The sequence below is a fragment of the Macrobrachium rosenbergii genome, chromosome 14 (genome assembly GCF_040412425.1).
Source record: "Macrobrachium rosenbergii isolate ZJJX-2024 chromosome 14, ASM4041242v1, whole genome shotgun sequence".
In the NCBI taxonomy this organism is placed as follows: domain Eukaryota; kingdom Metazoa; phylum Arthropoda; class Malacostraca; order Decapoda; family Palaemonidae; genus Macrobrachium; species Macrobrachium rosenbergii.
In genome coordinates, this window is record NC_089754.1 from 43,442,179 (window position 1) to 43,466,278 (window position 24,100).

The 24,100-nt window shown below is 35.1% G+C and overlaps 2 long non-coding RNA genes across 2 annotated transcripts; both read right to left on the reverse strand.

Annotated features, from left to right (window-relative positions):
* Positions 1-12,219: 12,219 nt before the first annotated feature.
* LOC136846040 (uncharacterized) lies at positions 12,220-14,202 on the reverse strand. The gene is made up of 3 exons (XR_010855309.1): positions 14,035-14,202; positions 13,183-13,268; positions 12,220-12,480 (listed from the first exon to the last, which is right to left on the reverse strand). It is a non-coding gene; the product is annotated as an uncharacterized lncRNA (long non-coding RNA).
* Positions 14,203-14,520: 318 nt separating this feature from the next.
* On the reverse strand, positions 14,521-20,535 carry LOC136845612 (uncharacterized). Its single transcript, XR_010855200.1, has 3 exons — positions 20,301-20,535; positions 15,638-16,457; positions 14,521-14,664 (listed from the first exon to the last, which is right to left on the reverse strand). It is a non-coding gene; the product is annotated as an uncharacterized lncRNA (long non-coding RNA).
* Positions 20,536-24,100: the final 3,565 nt, after the last annotated feature.

A 24,100-nucleotide genomic window follows, 5' to 3' on the forward strand; every position in this document is an offset into this window, starting at 1 on the left:
TCGTTAACATTTTCTTGTGTTTAGAAGTGTGCTAATCTTTAGCCAGGAGAGTACCTTAAAAGGAAAATGCTATGGAGTTGATGCTCATTGTCCATAAACTAGAATCAAAACTACAATTTCTTTTAGCCCATGGTTTTCCATCCATATGCAGATGTTTCACTGGATATATTTCTAAAATCAGAAATGCCTGTAGATGTTGTTTTTGTAGTCATGGAAGTCTTTTTATGTTCAGTTTTCTGTTCAAAAATAGTTTTCTAGAATTAAAATCCTGGGCAGTGTTACCCCCTCTTGAAGTAAAGTAAAAACTGAAGATACATGATTTATGTAAAATATCTACCTTTTACATATACTGTCCCCTAAAAATATTTTGTGCCATAATAGTGTTTATTTACTTAGAGAAGTATTTGTGATATGTTTGCAGCCATAGTGTTCATGACTGTTGTTGTGTCATAACAGTGAATAGTGTACATGACAGGTATACCACTGAATATAGTTCAACTGTAAGATGTTGTGGCAGTTTAAATTGCTTTGAATATGAAAGTAGTATCCATATAACGTTATGTGCGATTTGAGGTAGGTTACCAGATGAGAAAATTGAAGTAAATACATAATTACTATTGTTGCCAGTTTATAGTTTCGTATACGGAATCATCCTAGGATGGCTCCACATGCGAAAACCAGAGGCTTGTATACCTAGGGGAAAGTACAAATTACTTTTAAAATTTGTCATCCCAAGAATCTTTTGTATGATGTCATGTTGAATTCTACTGAATCAATACCTGATCCAATGAGAAATATAACAGTAAGGTGAGGTTTGACTTGCTGTTTAAACGTTTGTCTTATGCTAAATTCATTATGAAAATGGACATGTCAAGCACTCAAAAAAAAAAAAAAAAAAGGCAGAGTCTATAAAATTGGTAACAAGGTGTTTGTGAAAGTAAATGTTAGGTGGGGACTCAATTATAAATTGATACGTTGTTTGAAGGTCCTTTCCAAGTTGTAAAGATACTTCTTGCAAGTAAAGGTTAAAAACTGACTAAACTCAAATGACGTAATATGATAGCTCACAAACCGAAGTGCATGGTTGATCAATTGATATTTTATGTACGTGTAAATTATGATTTATAATGACATGATTCTTGATGTTCTGTCACTGATTTTATGCCAATTTATCAATTGTATGCATGTTAAAAATGAAATTACAATTCAATTTTTACTTGCAGGTTCTGAAATTAATTGAGCATTGCTGGCAAGAGTTACGTTGGGGTTTCAAACGGTTGCTACTCCACGTGAAGGACCCCCAGCCTGCAGTCTTACTCACTGAAACCCTCAAAAGACCACATGCAGCCTGCTCTGTTTCTAATGTACTTCTATGGCTATGACGGAATACTCAGCAACCTACGATGTTGTTACAAAATACTCAATAGTAAAGGCAATAACGTTCTTTTAAAGGTGGATAAAATAGACCATTTTCTCTTGTACGTAAATCTTGGTATATTATTAAAAATATATGTATGGTTAAAATCCGCAAACTTGACGAGAACTACGGTCCTTGTAAAGCTTAGGGATTTTGTGTGTGCTGTATTTTTAACAATATACCACGATTTACCCACAAGAAAATGGGCCTATTTTATCCACACCTTTTAAAGAACGTTATTTCCTTTACTGTTTAGTATTTTGTATTGCCATCGTAGGTTATGAGGTAAATATGCCTTCATAGCCATAGACGCACGTTTAGAAACAGAGTTGTCTTTTTACACACAAGGGAGAGATATGTCAGTTTTATCTTAAACGATGCCATAGTTTGAATTAAGCATAATACGAGGAAATAAAAACCATCAAGTAACCGGACGCTCTTTTATTTAAATCCTGTAAAAATATTCTGAATAATGGGGTGGTTGCTCGTACCAATGAAAAAAAAACATTTTTTTTTTCCTCAAGCCACCATTGCAGTGCCCCGAAGGTGCGTCCTCAGCAACGGGTAACCTGTTAGCTACCAGCTTCGAAGCTGATCAAAGTTCCGTATTCTAAGCTGACCGCTGATTGCCGAGAAATGGGAAAAGCCCTTATATGCTTCCCTCGTGCTCTCCCCTATGTATTCCCATTTTCTCTGTTACTGCTGAAGAATGTTAAACCCATTAAGACAATCAAAGAAAACGATACGCACAGAGAATACAGGGAAGCGGTGGGTCAAGTTACCCCTAAAACAAGCCTTAGCTTGCGTTCACGGTTATGGCTGCTAACATAATATGCTTGGTTAACGTGTAGTGTCTAATGATTCCATGACCCGAATTTTGTTCACAGAGCTAATGGCCAGTAAACTCCGAGTCTATTTCTATGGATAACGCGTAAGAAGTATGTCCGGTGCTGTTAGCATACATTTCGGACATACTTTGTTTTCTTCGAGATACCGAAGCCACAAGAAATTCCCCCAACGGCTTTTTATAGAAAATGGGTCTTTCATTCAAGGCTCATAGAAAACCGAGGAACACTATGCAAAGGACCTATACTAAGATAAATGTATTTCGAACGTACAGGTAATTTGACATTGACTTTGTACCCAACATAGTTCTTGGTTTTGGGATATAATGAACAGTTTACCTGCAAATATTTGATACGAATATCTAATCCTTATTTTCAGAGATTTGTATGGAAAATTGACAGTTGTTTTCAATACGCAGTTACGACAAACATGAGACTTCGATTTTACAACCAGAACTTAATACTTCAAGCAAAATTTGACAGCAAAAGTGCTCAACTAGGTCAGTAACCATACTTAAGTGACAACTCAGTCGGTGCAGAAATGCTCTATAATAGCGAAATCAAATTCTTTAAATAATCAAACCAATCTCAATTTGTTGAACCTTTCACTTGACAATTTTAAAATTAGATTTCGTTCCCTCACACCCATTTAACCCAACATTTTTAGCCTAGATAAAAATATTAACTTGCACCAAACTATTGATTCATCCAATTTTTGTAACTTTAAATTTACTTTAGTTCAAAAAATTTCAATAATTATATGTTGAACTTGGTGCTAATTTCGTCTACAATATCCGCAAAGTGCGGAATATTTATTCATATCCTCAGATGTCTTTCACAAAATGAAAATTACAGGATTTTCATAAGGAAACTAAACAAAACTCCAAGGAAATTTATTGTATTTTAAATTACAAGTCATCCTTCAGTCTGTGTTGCAACGAAAGCCAGTTAATTACACAAGATACATACAGTCCTTACAAAAGCAGACAAGTGACCCAAATGCTTAAATCGTCTTATGGCCGACACCATTTAATGCAAGTGATTGAGTCGGGTAAATGGTCAGAGACGTGCAAAGCTAATATCCTCCTGCCCCGTTCTTCCTCCCCCAGCAGGACAGCAGGTCGGACTAACGTCAACCTTCACCGTACACGTGGACCACCAAGCCAGTTTAGCATCTGTGTAATACGTCCTACAAAAATGATACCATTGCCAGGTAATCAGAATGTCCATCACCTGATTGGAACATTCCTTCTGGTGATTTGACGTTGTCTAATTAAATCTTTCAGCTTCCAGTTTTTACAACAATAAATTGCAGTTTTGTTTTTATCACCAACCGGGTTTCAAAACTACGACTTTTTTCGTGCTGGTGGTGCAATACATTACGCTACACACTTCAATTTTGCCAACTAGAATAGGACTACAAGACTTAAAACTACCTACAAATGTAAATTGCTGTTAAATACTGAACAGGGAGCAAGGTCTTTAAAAATTACTGTTCATGCTGCTCACTAAAACAGGCCTACACATTAAAAATGTTTCACATCTGAACAGGAAGCAAGGTTTATGAAAGTTATATTTTCATACTGCTCACATTAAAATTAATCACATGCTCTCTAGACTAGAGGTGGACTACAAAACACCAAAAACTGCTGCTTTGAACAGATGCACCAGTAAAGGGTTGCCTTTTCATAACAGGGCTACATTCCACATTCATGATCATCAAGCACTGGTTAGGAAAAGCTCATGAAAAGTTTGCTGCTTATAATTTAGACATTTCATCTTGCCTATACTTTAAAATGCTAATACTAAACAGGTAAACTAGTTTTCAATAATTTAAATATCTTTTTGTCAGCATTCAGGATAACCTAAATCTTGACCTTATATCTTGTTTCTTTAATAACAACTGCACGCTTCGTAAGTGTCCTAAATATAGTGTAGTTTTACCCAATTTTTTACACTGTTACATAAAGCACTGAAACTTACTTTATCAAAAGTATCACATCAACATTGTCGATTTGTTTGTTTGTTAGTCAAGATGGAATTACTATTGCTTATTCGTGTTCCAGTAACTAATTACGCATTTCCTACTGGTTCTAGACAGTGCATTCGCTTTTCATATCCAGAATTGCAGAGATAATACCAAACCCCTATTCTTAAAAATGCTAGTGGGTAAACTAAGCTCGAAGTGACACCTGTTCCAAAAACTCTTCTAACCATACCTTTTAGGACAGAAAACTCTCCCCAGTTGATACATTTTGTAAAAGATCTTACCCGATCTGGCTCATTTTACAAAGCACTACACAAGAGGCAGAAAACTGACGGAGAAAAATGTTCCAGAAAAAAAAGACAACAAACACTTTAATGGGGGAATATCCATTTTCCATGCAAAACCAACTCTCCTACGTTGACAAACTTTGCAGGTAAACCTCACTTCGTGAGAAAAACAATTCTCCCCAAATTAACAAACCCTATGGGTCAACAAACGAAAACTTCCTCTCTACAAGATTTTTTAAGAGAGAGATAGAGAGAAAAAAGACTAACTAGACACTTTCTGGGATGTACACCTACAGATACCATAGTCACAAAATTAGAAACGAATAATTTCCAGATTAACCAAAATAGCCCTGAATCAATATTCTCTCTTGACAAAAACCTCCCCAACAAACATTTTCTTAGCAAAAAATCATCCCAAACTTACACAATTTCTGTAGAAAAAAAACCATCACAAGCTAACACTCTTTCCAGGTGAAAACATTTACAAACCAACAAACTTTATAAGCAATATATTACTTTGCAGAACTACCACACTTCCTGTGCAAGATGCCATCCCAAGGTAACAAAGCTTCTAGGCAAAAAGAATAAACTATCAAGAACTACCACCACAATGGGCGAAAAAAATTTCCAATTAACAGACTTACCTACACACACGCCTTTCCCAGGCACTTGAAAAAATTTCTGGTAAACTGACACTTATGCAAAAATCTTTTCCAAACATACAAATTTTTACTATAAAACTCTCCCAGGCAACCATCCTTTCTATAACTCTTTCGCACAAACACTTAGGCAAAACTATCATATACATTCCAAGCCGAAAGACTCATGAACTGCTGACTTCCGGAGCATAAAACTCAAAAGATATAAGACATTTTATGACAGTAACCCCTGAATCCTTAGACTAACTCCCACAATAGTAGACATACTCGTACATTCTAAGCAAACACACTCCCAAACCAGAATTCATTAGCGGACAAAACTGCAAGCTAGCATAGGTGGCAGGCAAAAATACACAAAACTAGCCAAAAAATAAAGAAAATGACTTCCTAGACAAAAAGTTCCAAATTCCAAACTAACAGATTTTATACCTCAAAAATACAAATTAATACAACGTCCAAGGTAAGGAAGCAAACATTTTCGGATCCTTCCTAGATATTGACCACCAAGGGTTTTAGCCCGGTATGTATCCACCTTTGCGGCGTGTTTAGGACAAGCCCGTTAAGGATTACCATAAAAACAAACAAAAGACTGTAAATATCATAAAGATAATTACCCCCCAAGAAATATTGGTTCTAGATAACGACCCCCGAAAATCTTTGGGGTCACTATCTAGGAAAGACCCACATTTTCTAGTACGGATATTAACTAACAGATTTGCAGTTAATTCCATAAACTAACACACACATTAGCATAAAATAGAATAAACTAGAATTGATTTATTTTGCAAACAAAACAAATTCAGCCATCTTGAAAGCCAAAGTATGAAAGCTAACAGACTTCCTGTAGGAAAACCATTTAAGATTAAGAGACTCCATTTAAGATTAAGAGACTTCTTGAAGGCAAAATAATTACCAACAGATTACACGAAGGCAAAAGCACCACAAACATCGTAAATGGAAAAACTATAATAAATACACTCTAAACCCACAAATTTTACAAACCAACCAAAATCCCCTATAAATGTAAACTAACAAACCAACCCAAAAGCCCCTCTAAATGTAAACTTAAAAAAGACAAAGCTTAATAAAAGCAAATTTTTATATGAAAAATTTCCTAAAGGCTCAAGTGTCGCAACAAACTTCAATGCAAAATATCAAAAAAACTTCCTCAAACCTCTAGTAGACCCCTAATTACTATAAAGTACCAAAACAACCCCAAAACCATTTATCACAAACAAACAAACGTCCTCCTCAGCTGTTAAGAATTAGCACACACTAAATGCCAAATTCATTTGTCACAATTTAATTTCTGAACAGCAAGTATAAAAGTCATCAGCAAATTGCTAAATACTAAATCCACTGTCATCTGAGTACCATACCCACTATCACCAGCTAACATCCAAATATCCCATCCACTGTCACAAGTACCAAGAGAATTCCAGATTATCACATTCAAACTCTTCCTGAATATCCAACACCACACTCAAACTAACAAACTCCGCAGTCACACACCAAACCTTTTCATAGTACAAAACTAGACCATCTAGAAGAACATTTCAAGAACCTTTTATTGCAAGCAAATACTGACCAAATGAAAAATTCTATCACGATTCACAATCACCAGCTACAGAATTATGCTTTCCTGTACACGAAAGTCTACCATCACGAACTAAGAAAACAACCACACCCTCCTCTTATTACATCTTACGAAAACCAAACATGGTTTCTCTTTTACAAAACTTTACCATAGAAAAATAACACCTCGAATTCTATAGCATCAGGAGGAAGGGATTATAATACAAACCACCATCATGGAAAAGACGTCCTGAGCCCTGAACTTACTATTTTCCTTAGGTTTCCTGAATCCATTCCTGTAACATATTGGAAACTTCGACCTCTGTCAAACTCCATACGATTAACACTTGGAAAATCTCTACACATTAACTGACATCTTGAAAGGTAACCTGTACATCAGTGAAAGGGAAATTTTATAACCAACCAGTGTCTGAAATAGTTATCCAACATCAGGTAAATAATGTAAAATAATTGACATTCTAGCGATGTCCCAACTTACTATGACTCTTCAAGGTCCGCCAAGACCATTTTGGAGCAATGATAAAGCGAGACCAGTTATATACCTCAAATATTCATGAAGCAATAAAACCAGTATGACTATTACATAACCACAGTACATCAGGGGTATCAATCACTAATTCTAAATGCCAACACAAGGTTTAGTCAAATATTACAAAACCAGTGGACATCTGAAGGCAATTAACCATAATAAATACATAAGCATCTCAAAAGCTGCCTTCAAAGATTTCTCTAACTTCTCTAGGAAAAGTTTTACCATCTCAAAAGCTGCCTTCAAAGATTTCTCTAACTTCTGTAGGAAAAGTTTTACCAAACTTTCCACGGGACTACATGTCGACTAAACCATCAATCAAAAGTGTAACCTTACAACGAGGGCAGTTCCCTCACCCGATTGCAGGGAAAACCAATGTTCTTCAAGACTAATCTTTTTCAATTAGTGAACTGGAAATTATGTCACAGAGCCACAAAAATCCCTTTTTGTATGGTATATGGCAATCTTATTTTAACTTTTTCTGTATATTAGTGACTAACGAATATCCTTGTTAAAGTTGTCACAATGGATTTGTCAATTCTATGCCATAGGCATCAAAATTCTCCCAGGGTTAACACAGCGTTGTTTGTCTAATTACTAACGATGCTATCAATTTGTAGTGTATTACACAGAGTTTCTAATAATGACAACTGTGGTATTTATCCCTCCTTTATGTCAAGTGCACCAATATGAATGTCAGCCTAAGACGATGAAGCGTTTCAGCCCCAGGCTGGTACCCCCTTTTGAAACAACGGCATGTATCCAAAATATAATTAAAAGTATCGTCTTAAACTCGACCAAAGGAATAATTTCTTACTAAAATTTCTTAAATCATTAAATTACACCTTAAAAGGCATCTGGGGAGATATGAATAATATTCACTACTTATCAGTAACCTTGTGAAAGTTTTATGTAAACCACCCCAAAACTCATGCGATACAGCGTAAGTTTTGACAAACATTTTTTTACTTATGAAAAACAAGCAAACGATGCTTTGCAAGGTACATTTTTATATTACACCACCAATATACGTTAACTTGGACAGGAAACAGTATTTCAAAAAGCGAAATTTAATAAACTTTAAAAGTAATAATTCTGAAGTTTCCCCAAAATGAGAATTTTTTTCTTAGAAAATGAAACAATTTGAAGTCACGCATATACAGCAGTTTTGCAGCTCAATATACTAAGAAAATTTAGCGAACTATCCATAATGAAAAAGCCAATCTTAAATACAAATATGTTTGAAGACAAATCCACAAACATTTACAAATAAAGTAATCCATAAACCCTAAAAGGAGAATTTTTGCAGCTACAAAGCCAATCACAAAATGACTGACACGCTCGAAAATATATACATCTTAACTAAACGTCTTTTGTTTAATGTTCCTCAGTGCTCTACGAAATTTAAGACTCATTTTCCATAACAAGACGTTAAGTGAAGATCCTGTGTGAAATCTCAAAGCTGAAAACAAAATGTCGAAATGTATGAAAATCGAGACTTTCTTACATGTTAATCATAGAAAAATTATTTTGGTTTTGTTGGACATTTACATCTGTTTGGAACAAAATTCTGGTAGTATCATATGACGCTACATATAAAACAGGCATATATGTACAATTACAGTCATAAGAGTGCACGTAAGTTAGGCTTATCTCAGTGGTAACCTGACCCCTCCACCATCCCTCAGACTCTCTGTACATGATGGTGTTCTTTGACATATGAAAGGGTCTTGTCATTCTTCAGCAGTGACAAGAGAAAATGGGAACACATCTAGAAAAGCACCAGGTAAGCATATATGGACTATCTCCGTTTCTCGGCAATCTGCTGTCAACTTAGAAAACGGCCCTTTGATCGGCTTCGAAGCTGGTAGCTGACCGGTTACCCACTGCTGAGGACACACCCTCATCGGGGAACTGCAATGGTGACTCCAAGGAGTCCTTTATTTCAATTCTTTCCAGTTTTCTCTACATCTACACAATGTATACATAAATGAGGACTTCTGTAGTTCAACTTACGCCCCTTTAATAATAAGCCATAAATCATTTAGTTTTCTTTCTACTTCTCATGTTTCTAGATTAACATTTAAAGACACTGCTCTAGTTCCCACTTCATCCTCATCACCTGAAGCATAGGCCCTCCCTTTTCAAAAATTAATAAGAGATGAAACTTACAACTTGAATCACGGTATAAACCACGAACTACACAAAATTTACGAAGCAAACCTGAGAAATCGCTAAAATTTTACCTCATTTTCAGACTCTGACACAAAATCCAAATCTGTGATCATGGATCAATTGAGCAGATCAGAATGTTCAAGTGGCGTTCTTAAGATAAAGTGTGAAAATATATCTAGTAATACAATAAAGGAAGCTTCAAGGTGTGTAGGGCAAAGGGTCGCTTCAGCAAAAAAAAAAAAAAAAAAAAAAAAAAAAATTCATTTACATCAGTGAGAGAGAGAGAGAGAGAGAGAGAGAGAGAGAGAGAGAGAGCCATGAACAATTTCTAAATTAACTTTGTTACTTAATAAAAATATCTCTTTCTACTATAGCTAACAACACCATTATTTTTACTTTGTATGCAGGCTTCCCTTGGTCGTACCACGAACCAACCAAAAATGACTGTAGTGACCTTTCTCAGTTAAATGACTCGATGAGAACTGAGCAAAATGTAGAAGTACAGAAGTCCTTGTAAAATTTTATATTACAAATTTTTCCCATTATCAAAATAAATATTTAGTTTAAGAGCCAATGGAAATATTATATTACTGACATTCAATGGGAATTGCATGAAACATTTTAAGACTTAAAACTAAAAAAAAAATTTACACCTCAATTAAAAAATTCTGTCAAGACACTATTGGCATGGGAAGTTCTATATTTACGAAACCTATATATCTAAATCAATAAAGGAGAATTTCATTTGTCAACAACGTTTACAAAGCCAAAAGTATCTAGATTATTTAACAAAGGTTAACTACAAACACTGACTGAAATTACTTTCTTCCTAAACCAAGACAAACTTTTCCATGAACATTTTGCTTTTTACATTTCGAAATTTCACTTGAAAACTGAAATTCCTTGTTATGGCTACTTATGTGAGCTCAATCACATTCCTAGGGTAAGTATATCTGTAACAAAATCAAACAAATAAATCTTCACTATTACTTTCCATCAGTCGCGTAAGTTTTTCTACGCTCCTTGTTCCGATGTCTTTAGCTAAAACTTATTGCTGAGAATCGTAAGGAAAGAGAAATGAGTGTGACTTGATTGTTTCGAAAAACAACTTAATAATGATGGCTAATTTAAAAGCAACTATCCTAATAGGTCAGATACCGAATTTCCTTTTCATAACAGATCAAGAAAATATTTAGTGTTCCAGTAAAAAAAAAAAAAAAGAAACTAGTTCTCAAGATTTCAACCCTACAAGAAAACATTCATTGTCATGTCAATGTATCATCAAGTAGTATGGCTCCTTCTCTTAAATGAGTTTGCCAACTGATTCCATCTGAAAAATCCCTTTTTAATAATACGAGACCCACCTTAAAACTTAAATTTTTTAGTTTCCTTGTTCATTCTTATTCATTCAAGATCATCTTCAACCAACGTAAAATTAATTTAAAAAAGCACTTTGATACGAGTTTGATAATTACTTCATATACCTGGAACCTCTGTTAACATTAGAAAACTAAGTAGCCCTAGTATCTAAGTTTACATACCTAAAATCGTTGTCAGCAACAGGAAACTACTCAATTTAGGACCTTCAATTTGAGTTAAATTACAAATTCATATACTGTACCTAAAATACCATTATGAACAATATTAAACTACCCTGGAAATAATACGTTACATCTTGACCCTCCACATGCCAGCAGTGTCTTGATCTATGTTCAGAGCTGCCATGATGATAATACCCTTGATCAGGTTCTCAGCAGTACTGAACAGTATTAATTTCTAATCAGTTTATGTTTAATGATGAGCAAGATGCATTATTGTCATGGCAACTATTGTACAAATTTAAAAAGTATTTATAATAAACAGTTACATAACACCAAAAATAAACAATTTACTTCTTGAAATATTTCCTACACTGGACTGTTCACAAGTTCATACTTCAATCTATGATACCCCTCTTTAATTAAACCAAGCCTTTACGTTTCGTAAGTGTCCAAGTATCAACATTTACTGATTATTACAATAAAGCAAGGCCTAGCAGCTATTAAAAATCCTCATAACATATTAAATGGTTAAGGCTTTGGGGAATATAAGGGGAACTTTGACTAAGTTCCTACCATAATCGGAGCTAGTTCAACCACATAAGTAAGACTCATATAAAGAGAAGTCTGTCAGTTGTTTGGACTTTTATAAAAAAACATTGCCTGTCCTACTGGGTAATGCCTCTGAACTTCTACTGCTCTAAAACATTCCTAAATACCACAAATAAATTTCTATAAAACAACAGTGAATCTGTCCATAACTAATAAACCACTAGCTGTAAGCCAGTAGGAACTTCTCTAAACTTATTTTCAAATAATCAGAATGACTTACAATCAATCTAACCAATTGAAAACTAAGGAAAAATATATCTTGAAACATAAGACTTCCCAATACCAGACATCATAGCACTGACGTCATTAATGCATACTATATTAGCTGATCTTTGAACATTTCAGTCACTATTCATCCTGAACTAGCCTGCTAGCTGATATCCTAAAAATTTTGAGCAAAAAGTAAAAAAAAGTAGTGTTCTGCTAAGTCTGCGCCCCCATTGGCTGATATTAGACTGATAGGATGTATGCATCCTTAAAAATAAAGAACCATAAAGAGCCACATGATGGGTAATACAGACTGATATGATTTATATTTACCCTAGTATGAACCACCTGATGACTAGTATTAAACTGACAGGAACACTCAAGACTAAACAATATACCATACAGCACATTCAACTGACGAGAAATTAAAATAAAAAGTATGCATCCTGAACCATATTTAACAAACTAATTGTTGATATTGAACTGACAGTTCACTGCCATTCATAATGATTAAAACGACAAACTCTACAAGTTTAAAAAAAAAACGGTACTGAAGAATATTTGTCGTAGGAGAATCTTGCAATTTTCCTTCGGATGCTTAAAATTCCACTTGCCAGATGCAGAATTTCTGAAAAAAGCAAGAAAAGGCAATTAATTCCGGTAAACTTTAAGATATTTTTGCTTACAAGATATTAAAATAAGGGCATGATTGCATATAATCAGGCCTCAAGCATCCTATACCTGGGCCCTTATTACTAAGTGGGCTTAGACGGGACAGTGTTTTATGGACATAACACTTGAATGTTTGACACTTGCAATAAATGCCGATATAATAAAAGCTTTCGATTACAATGCAAATGTTACCGAAAACTGGCAGGAGTCTCTATGGCAGTTTCAATGAGCAAAATAATTACAATTGTATCACAGTGAATTACTATCATTAATACTATTGTTACTTTGGCTTAGTGACATTTGAGTACAACGTTCCGCCCCCTCTCTGAACAATATTACAGTTTCTTTCAGTACTCCCTTGACTGGGTAGATCATTTAGAAAAAAGAAAGGTTAAGGATGGCAAAATTCATACATAAGCACTATAACTGATCCAATATCATTACGCTAATGGCATAACTAAACTAAACTAACCTAACAAAGCTTTAAGATTTCACATTTCACTGTTTTCATTCTGTCATAGGCCCCATTCCGTAACTTTCAATTGCACTGAGTTTCGCGCCCCAAGTCCTTAGTTCTGGATCTATCTGTACAACCATTCCTATCCCACTTAACTATTAAACTAAAAGAATCCTCATTTCATGTTCATTAAACACCTACCTTTGTTACAGTGTTACGCAGTTTGAGATTATTTTCTTCCAAATTCGTAGAATATTTCCTTCGGGAACTTTCAGGCTGTGAAACACCTGAAAAGATGTGATATAAGTTAATTACATCAAGGATGACTGAAATAACTATTGTTCAAAGGTATCAAAATGTGGACATCATTAGCTTCACATTGAAAAATCACCAATAAATGCAACACAGTGCAATAAACTCCAAGAAACGTGGGTTCGAGTCAATCCTCCCACTTTCATAAGCATTCAGTCCTTTCAATTATTTCCCCACTCATCTAACCTAAACCACCACCCCGTCCCCAAACTTTAAAATTAGACAAATTTACTCTGAACATCAAAAGTAGCCGAGCAGTTATATAGTCTTGACTCTCTATCAAAAAAAAAAAAAAAAAAAAAAATACATGAAGCCGATTAAAGCTACTTCAGTACAGGAATTTAGTATTTACTTCAGCAAATCCAAATTATTTCATACTCCCTGAACAGTCCACACCCCGAATCATATCATCTTCAAGGTATATTTCCATCTGTGCACTTCCAGAAATCTCATGAACTTGAATATTTACGCTGTAAAGTAAATACCACCTTAAAACTGTTACCTCTTTTAGTACTACAACTCATGGTTTACTGTTGTTTCCAAATCCTCTAATTTTGTTAAAACAGATATCGCTAGCGTAAAAAGACAGTGAATTGTAACCTAGGTGGGAAGTGGCACAGCTTGTCATGTGGCCAAGAGGGTAATACCACTACTCTTATTGTTCCTTTGCTTACTTGGTTTAGTTGAACCGGAGCCTGCATGGCTCCCAAAGTGGGATGTACTCTCATTGGGTTAACGCACCTGATCTCTGTCCTCATTTATATGTATATGATCACGTTCCATGTCCCCTTTCTTGCAATAAGCTTCTTGTATTTGCCATTCAATTTCAATTCCCAAAACAGTAATTTTGCCTGTTCCTCGCTCTTCTATGCTAGTAATTCTACTTCCGCCTGCTTTTTTTCACCATTCAAAAAGTAATGTCAAAAACGTCGCATGATGCCACGCTTATCGAAAAGTTTAATCAAGTTTTGTTCTTAATACAGCTACTCTGCGGCAGTGTGTTATGCTAACACCTGTTCCTTTGAGTTTTATCTTACAAAATTTTTTGAAGCAAACTAGGTCCTTATAAACTGTATAACAGTAACAACCTTTTAATCAGTAATAATAACAAATAAATCATGAGAAAAATCTGTTCTGGATTAATCAAACATTCGACGTTATACTTTTTATTCAGGAAATCTGAGGAAACCAGAATTTGGCTAAACTAATATACACTTTTTTACCATTCGACAGTTATTGGTCATATGATGCTGTCGTAGAATATTCAAGTACCATTCAGCAGTTATTGGTCACATCACGATACTGTCGTAGAATATTCAAACTGTGTTGTCCTGTACATGACGTGATCAATCGTCCTTACCACCCACAGACCTAAGAGAGACGAGACTGTTAGAGCAGTATTAGCTGAATCTGACCCAAATCCTAGCAAAGGTATTAGGCTTACAGCACTATCTGGAGGCTAACATTCAAAGGAAATACTACAATAGTGTGTACCAACCCTTACTACTCTGCTTTGTATGTCTTAAAGAGTGCATGGCTAAGAACAGCCAGCTTGCTGCCATAGTGGATGGACCAAGAGTCATCACATAAACTTCACTAACATATGTAATAAGGGGGTTGGATGTAAGATGCAATAACAGAAGTGAAGGAGGGTGCCTCTCAGCCTATATGATGGGAGATCAGATGGTACTACAATGCTGTCTTAACAGAGAGCTGCTGCGAGTCTTTTGGTAATGCAGAAGAGCCCCTCATTAGCTACTATGGTCTATAACTCTGGTTTACTGTTACGGACACCTTCACGAGGAATAACGGGTACCTCCAGAAAACGTTAGAATTTCTATTACATACAGAGTACTTCTAGAGAATTAATTTTAAAATACACGTTCTGTAAACAAACCAGTCTCATAGGATGAGTATCTATAAACAAAAAATATGCAGCACAACAAACCTAATAATCAACATCAAATCAAAATGAGCATGAATATGGTTCTCAAGAATGATGTTCTGGGCTAATGTTAAGAGGAATAGACTGTCTTTTTCAGAATCAACATAGCATGTGGCACGGACTACATTTTATATTAAAAAAAAAAATATAAGGATGCAGTTTCTGACCGTAGTTACATTATGTACGATTACTGTTGAAACCTTATTAATTTATTCCCATCCCAAGTCCCATACTCATAATTACGAACTACAGGAAACTTCAAGTGAGTCATTTGAGAAAATTTTATTTTTAAATAAAAAATTCTTGCACTCGTATCGACCCTTTAATTATCGATGGATTAATTACTTTTTTCAAGGTCATCACACTAGATAAAGTGTTCGTAACAATTCATAAACTTACTGATTTCAACAGTGGGCTCCTTGCCCTTCCGGAGGGGGTGTACCTTTCTCCTTCGACGTCGAACTTACTGCTTCGATGTAGTAGCAGTCCGGTCGTTTGGACAAAAACTGAAGTCGTTTCGATACATCTATAAAGTCGATTTCATACAACGGAAGTAGTTTCCACACGAACATTTTAAGCACCAGAATCTGATTTTTTCGTAACATTGACGAGTTTCATCGTATAAACTAAAAGCCTTTCTGTTTTGCCGACAGAAATCAACCATGAATTCATATACAGATTTACATAATTTATGTCTTTTACAATCTACAACTTTTAACCAGGCAATTTTGTTGTTTTTTTCCTACTCAATTTCGTGATTTTGATGTTACCCATACTTTGAAAAACATGTTGATTTTGCTATTCTAAATCGTTTATACTACATTACTGAGCTTATTTAAATTTACTAAAAAAAAAATATGACGATTAACCAAATAATTCCTAAATTTATTGAAGACGTTATACACCTCACGAGTTGAATGACGCTCCACCAATTACCAACGATTATCTCAAGACAATATATTTACAGTAACAGACCAAGTAATACTTTTTGTTTTGTAGCATTTATCTGAACTTAGCGCTCTGAAAAAAGTAGAAGTGATACTATTATTACACGCGCTGGCGTCTGTTGTCAGAACGATCAAATCTTAGATTTTTGTTTCAAAAAAATAACTTTAGACTTGAAAGATATATCGAGAAAATTCGAGTTGTATCGAAATGCCTTTATGGACGTACTGAAACGACTTCGAGAGAAACGACTGTAGGTCTTGAACCGATCTGTCTGCAAACAAAAATTGAACCCACATGAAATACTTATTAGATACAAAAGTTCGATAAAAGTCAATAAGGATGAACAAATCTTCAGTTATAAGAAATTGTGCTATGTAACTCCTTTGGTTAATATTCAACTCAGCATTTCAAATTTAAGCATACATTACTTTTTTTGGCCTTCCGTAATAAAAAGTCATTTACCTCGACCTTTTTCTCAGTTTCCAAGGAAAATGGTTTAATTACACATCAGTAATGTCCAGTGAAACTGACAATTACTGTTAACAAATTCAGATACTTAACAATACTGTACATCAGCAATGTACAGTGAAACTGACAATTACCGTTACCAATTTCAGATATTTAACAATACATCAGAAATGTCCAGTGAAACGGAAAATTACTGTTACCAATTTCAGGTATTTAACTCTAATTCTAAACAAAATAACGTATTCCTACGCTGCTTGCCTCTCCCTCATCAAAAAGGGGCAAAGTTATTTTTACACATAGTTTTGGTTTGTCCAAACCTTGACCTGCCGTAGTAACCTTATTTCCTATATGTCTTAAGCCATAACACCGTTACATTTGTATGTAATATGAGGTTTTCATTGCAGGTATGCCGCTAACTGATCACTGCCTGCCCAATGGGCAATACAAATATTTACGCGCACACACTCGCATACGGAAGATTTACCTTGCCACATTAAGTTCGTCCCCCGTGGCGCGAGGATTAGATCACCTCGGCCAGGCTCTCCCAGTCTCAATAGTGTTAGGAATGTGTACTTTTTGACAGAACAATAACTTTTACTTTCTTCTCTCCTGTCTCTCACTCTCTCCCGTTCCAGTTTGTGGGTTATCAGCATTTGCTGTATAGGCATGTTTTTTTTTTTTTTTAATGATATTCGATGCACCCAAAACTCAAAAAGGCTCTGGAGAAATGAGGTGTAAAGTGTCTACGCAATCCAGGAATAATTTTATTTAAACTGGTTGAAATCTCGTATTTTTTCAAATGTAGTCAAATTTCGCAAACATTTTGAACATATATAAGAATTTGAGGAGCTCGCCATATTTTCATTTGTAATTCTATCAATATTTAAAAAAATTAATATCTCGTAAATTTAGGCACATCGTTTTCAAATTTATTCCATACACGATGGAAATTGACTGGAATTTTTGAAAAATTTTGGAACTAACTTATAACGCAGTTAAAAACTTTATCTGTATATATATATATATATATATATATATATATATATATATATATATATATACATATACATATAATATATATATATATATATATATATATATATATATATATATATGTACATAATAAAGTTTTTCACATCGTTCGCAATATACCGATTGTCTAAATACTTTATATCATCGACAGCCACAATGGCCAGCTGTCCCTTACACCAGACTCATAAGGGTTGCTTCAAGTTAAGTATCCCCTGGTGTTTTTAGACAGCTGAAGCATAATGGTTGAGCATTTCATCAAAAAGCAATTCAAGACTTGTTGACCTACATAAGAGGAGCCAGTCTTGCTAGAGAACCCATTATTATTCACCGCTGTGATGTTCATAACTCCTATTTTTAAACTTTGAAATATAATTATCCAAGAAATGTCATGTAAACGTTCCATGCTAATAACTTGAATACTTGAAACAGTTATACTTAGAACAGTGTCCACCTATTTTACAATTAGTTCGATAACATTCACATTTTCCCCAAGTGCCCTCTCATTATGCAATAAGTTAAAGCATTCTAGGCCCAGGGTAGCGGTTTGATAAAAGGTCACCTTCATTTCACTCATTCTGCTTGTGCGTAAAATCAAAACTTCAGGTGTATCTATCGTCTCTAAGTTAATTACTTCAACTTTCAAGTCCAGAAAATACTCCAGCTGCCCGGTTATTCTATATGTAAGAAGTTTGTAATCAGGGATAACTACAGTACTTGAAGCATAAGCTGAACTAAGGTTTAAACCCTGTTTATATTTTCGAATTGCTGATGCATCCAACCGCTTTAAGCGGGGTACACACTATCCAACATGCTTGTCCAGCGTGTTTGCTCAAACATCGCCATAGATTGAAACGGATGTTTGATCAAACGTCAGTATGCCTGCCGACAACGTCCACGCAACATGAGCCTTAAGAAAGCCTGCATAGCTCTACTTGTAGCTATAGCCACTGAAAAGCCTGTTAAACGAAAGAGTATGGATGAAGGAGTGGTACAAGATAAAAATAAACTATCTCAGGACAAACAGGCTGTTTGACCATCGAGTGTCGAACTGCTTGTCAAACCTTCCTACCTGACCACACACACTCAAATTGTTTTCAAATTGTTGGATCAAACACCTTGTTGGGCAAGCATGTTGGATAGTGTGTACCCCGCCTTAGACGGAACCACAGCTTGTGCTTAGCGCAGAAAGCTCAAAGACTCACTCGATTCACAGCCTAGCTTTGATAATTACCTTCTCTGTACAATCGTTTGCTTTATAAAACTGCTCAATACAAGCAAGCACTTACGCTAAGAAGCTCAGCATGCCCGCGACACCCGCCTAATGCCTATTTAATTTTGAAACAAGTTATGTAATTCCAGTCAACTGATTACCCCTAAGCACAACATTAAACCGAGTTCCCTGTCTTTTGCGGGAAATTCATGTCCAATACTACAGTATATTTTCGCCAGAACAGTGGTGGGTAATTTTTCGTTAGACTCCAGCCAGCCATTTCGAAAGGCTCCAGCTAGCCATTTTTGCATGAAAACCCATTTAGGGTTTTTCGTGCAAAAATGGCTAGGAAAGGATGGGGCACTAAAAATACCAACCTAACGTAACCTAGGGGTGTTTACTGGTTAAAATTCTGCCGTATTAGCTATGGAGCCGGGTGGGGGCCGGTATTGTCTTACCTTTTAAGTCGTAATTTGATTTTGTTATTAAGCATTTAAGATGATTGTGTATTGAGAAGAAATTTTTTGTTTTAATGGGTTATACTCAAGAAAAATATAAATTATAATGTGGGAAGTGGCTGAGGTTTTCCGAAAAATAACCCAGTGCTGTGACGTGGTATGAAATATGCAATTTGTTTTAGTAAACCAATTACAGCCATTCCTGCCAGTCCTACAGTGACGAAAACTTCCTGAACTGATGGACATTTACTAAACAAAACGACTGACAAAATTGGCAGGAACTGCTATTTTGGTCCAATGCCAAGAAGATCGTTATCTCAGAATTATACCTATATCATCAGGAGTAAGTGTATAACTTCTGGTAACAAAAGTTTTCAATTCTCATTTATGCTTTCGAGAAGACCACAAGGTACATTCCTAATCCAGGGCTGAAAGCCGGTTTATAACAATACATTTCTACCCAAGGCTGAAAGCCGGTTGATAACATTACATTCCTACCCAAGGCTGAAAGCCGGTTGATAACATTACATTCCTACCCAAGGCTGAAAGCCGGTTGATAACATTACATTCCTACCCAACTGAAAGCCGGTTGATAACATTACATTCCTACCAAAGGCTGAAAGCCGGTTGATAACATTACATTCTTACCCAACTGAAAGCCGGTTGATAACATTACATTTCTACCCAAGGCTGAAAGCCGGTTGATAACATTACATTCCTACCCAAGGCTGAAAGCCGGTTGATAACATTACATTCTTACCCAACTGAAAGCCGGTTGATAACATTACATTCCTACCCAAGGCAGAAAGCCGGTTGAACAAGTTATATTTTAACAATATATTAACAGCTTAAGGTAAAACTGGTAATAATTAAAATCAACGATATCAATGAACTTAAAGGTCAAAATACATCTGGGATACAGACAATAAAGGTTTAACTATCTTACCTTTCCAGGGTAGAAGCTGCCAACCAACCACTCTGGAGGTCCTAGTGAAAATGCCGAAGAATCAACGAGTCACGACAGAAATGTTCCAGTATTACATCCAAAATTAATAGTCTTCTATTTCCTTACTTTTCTTGCTCAGTTTTTCACGTCTTTTTTTTTTTAAGCCTTGGACGGTGATTTCATCCTCATAAACCTGAAGTTATTCCAGGATATACCTTTAAACAAAAAGATGTCTTTCATTTTAGTATACTTACGATATACTATTTGGTAGAACAGAAAATTAATTGAATGTGGCCTTCAAAGAAAATGGGAGTTCTACATGTCACGAAATCCCATTTTCTTCTACAAGCCAGGGTAGACAACAGTACAAGCTTCGAGAGGAACTCAAGTGAGTCAGTATCAGAGTTCAAGTACAATTTACACGGGTAATATTTTCACAGATTTCAGTAAACCAATCTGAGTTGTTTTCACCTGTCATAGTAAGCTATTTGTCTTGGTATTAATACCTATATATTCGCATTTTCCTTCCTCACCTATTAGTACCACTGTCCATTATGTATTGCCAGAACGTTCTTGGAAAACTTTCGAATACTTTTAATGACTTTTGTCACAGTTTCGTCTTTTTTATCACATACGCTTGACAAATTTAAATAAAGTGGATAATTTTTTGTCGTTTAAATAAATTTAATAATTTTTCCGCCTTCGTCAAGAAAAAAGACAATAGCCTTTAATACTGACAAAGGTAAAAAGCCCTTCGGTTCATAACGGCTCTTCTCCAAATAGAAGATAAATAAAAAAAGTGGTCTGACCGTTCCTTTTTAGCTTTATTGGGTTCAAGATACTCGTAACAGGCGAATGACTTCATGCCGTACCTACGGAATAACTGTCCTTTCTTACATAGTACTTAAAAAAACACACATTCTAATGGAAATATGAAAATAATACGCCTTTTGTCATGTTTTCAGAACTGTCCCACTGAGATTTTCCAGTGATCCCTTACTTAAAATTTACATCATATTTACCTTAACTGCAGGATCAAGAATATACGCAAAGAATAAGTACTTTCAAAACACCAGAGTCATTTCAAACATCTACTCGAAAGTCTCAAATGAAGATGACTCAAGTTGTTTGCCACTGGCAACATGATTTTAAGTGTTCCTGTTTCGTTCGTATTGCTACATGCATGTGGCTGCTCCCTACGGACAAGGTTCACTATAGAGGCAGGTCGGTTAGTGGCTAACATCGCAAATTGTAAGTATAAATAACTTTGCAATAAGCCAGATTTGTCTGAAGAACAGTCTTTGCTTCTTGCACTCTGAAAAATCTTATTGTTGACTAACTCGGTCAGAAATCTCCCTTCAGGTTTAAATATGTTCTAGTTTATTGGTCAATAATACCTAAAATCGCTAAAAAACAGATGTTGACAATAAATTATATGCATTAAAAGTAACTGTAAAAATACAATTTCATTACGCATGATGGGAAAGAAACTGGGTCGATCTCACAGTGCGGATTTAGTTGAAAGCTTATTTTTTTTTTTGCCATATAGAAAACAGGTGATGGTGTTCTGGCAAAAGGCCATCATTGCCAAAGTATTTAAAAATTTTCGATATTGTTGACATCAATTTTTTTTAGATTTTAACCTCAAAATGTCATTACACGTTTTCTCCTAAACTATTAAACCTTCACGACTGTTGTTATTCTTGTCGTCAGCTAATATAACCATATGGTGGCAATGACTCTAGTTCCAACGGTCATCTTGGATGATGTCAATTTAATCATCGAAAGTATGATAACACTTTATATTGTACCACAAAATCACATAAATTGTGGCCCTTGTGCCGCAGAATCTATATTATTTTTCCGTATAAATTTGGCAAAAATATGACTCGTACTACAGTGAAGAGACCATTTTTTAATGCAGAAGACGATGGAAGAGGCAAATAGAGAGGGAAAATGGTGAAAAAGAATGAAGGAAAGGACTGACGAGGAGATGTGGAAAGAACGGGCGAAGGATGGAGACACATGGAAAGTAAATTTATGGTAAGTACTTCTAGCAAATCAAGCAGTGAACAAAATATTATTAAAAAGAATATTACATCTTACCTTTCCTTCATATATTTCTTCCCGTAATAAGTTCTTTTACCATTCATTGAAAACTTCTGAAAGTAAATAATAATAATAATAATAATAATAATAATAATAATAATAATAATAATAATAATCGTTATCTCAACTTATGGCCGTATACAAATGCTGTGCAGCATACGACGAATATAACAACAGTAGCTGTACTGCAGACGTCTGTATATAACCAATGTTACCGACGCTGCTCACTGGGATAAAGCCACTGAAAACCTTTATCACTCATGACAGCAGCAGGTGCAAAAGGAATACAAAAATTAAAAATCGTAGCTTCAAGTTAAGAATGTTTTCGATTAAACGTCACTCATTACTATACATTAACATATAACTGACCGTTGAATGTTAGACGATGAAAATCATTGAAAATAGATAGCATAGGTGCATTACTCGGCTAAATGCATATTAGACTGCCTACGACGATTATAATGTGTCTTTATGGAAACAAACTGTATGGCATTGGTGCCAAAACGTATATAAACACACACACACTTCTTGCTAGCAAAGCATCATTTGATTTTCTCAGACATAAACAAATTATTGGCTACTTAGTGCAAAGTATAAGTTATGGTGCAAAACGATGCAAAGAACAAGCTTGCGTGACATTAGGACGGTGATTATCTGCAGTCTCTCACTCCAGCAAAGGATGAATACTTAGTAATATTCGATACTAAGCCAAAATATTCTCTTGCAGTATTTGAAGTATTTTTAGTTTTCAGCTATACTAGTGCATCATTAGGTTTAGGACCTAGGTAACTGCAGCATTTAGAGTTCTTGTTGTAAACGCCATGTTATTATAGAAAACTCCTATACCTATTTTTCAAAGAAAATGGTGTTTTTTAATACACCCAGGATGGCCAAACGTATGCTCCTCGATAGAGAGAATATTTGAATGAACAGTACAATACAGGTGCTGCTTTAGAGTTAACTGCATTCATTTACTTCCATAAATTTATTATTGAATCAGCCCTGGCATATTGGTGCAACTTGTTTTTGATGATTTTTTACTCTCATATTCTCGTATGTAAATGGTAATCCTGGTTCTTCTTCACCTGACAGCACGGCCATTTTTTATGTATTGCCAGAACTTTAGTGGAAAAAATCTAGGTATATTTCCAATTATTTTTTGTCACGTTCAAGTTTCTTCCCAGTGTTTTCACTTTATATTTTAAATGTATGTAATTTTGTTTAGTAGGTACATCAATAAGAAATTTTAAGAGTTACTTATGGAAAAAGACAATAGTTCTTCATATAAATTAGGTTATGTCTTTAGCTATATAACGGCGCTCCCCACAAACTATATGAGGTTCAGAAAATGAATTAAATGAATTAAATGCAGTACCTAATTTCACATCTTTGAAAGAAGGTTCATTTGACAGTACCTAATAAATATATTTTAATGGAAAAAGAAAATAATACATCTTCCAATCACTTGAGATATTCTATTCACTTAACAGTTTCCTCTTAGGAACTGACTGGTCCCAGAGAAATGTTATGACGCCCAGTTAATAAAATATGAATTCCCTAAATAAATAACTTCACAGCAACATATCAGTTTGATGAATCTACATTAAAAAAAAAATCCTTCCTTACATAGACGGTCTTAACTACTGAAACATGTACAAAGATTTTGGGTATGATGCAATATAATGGGACGA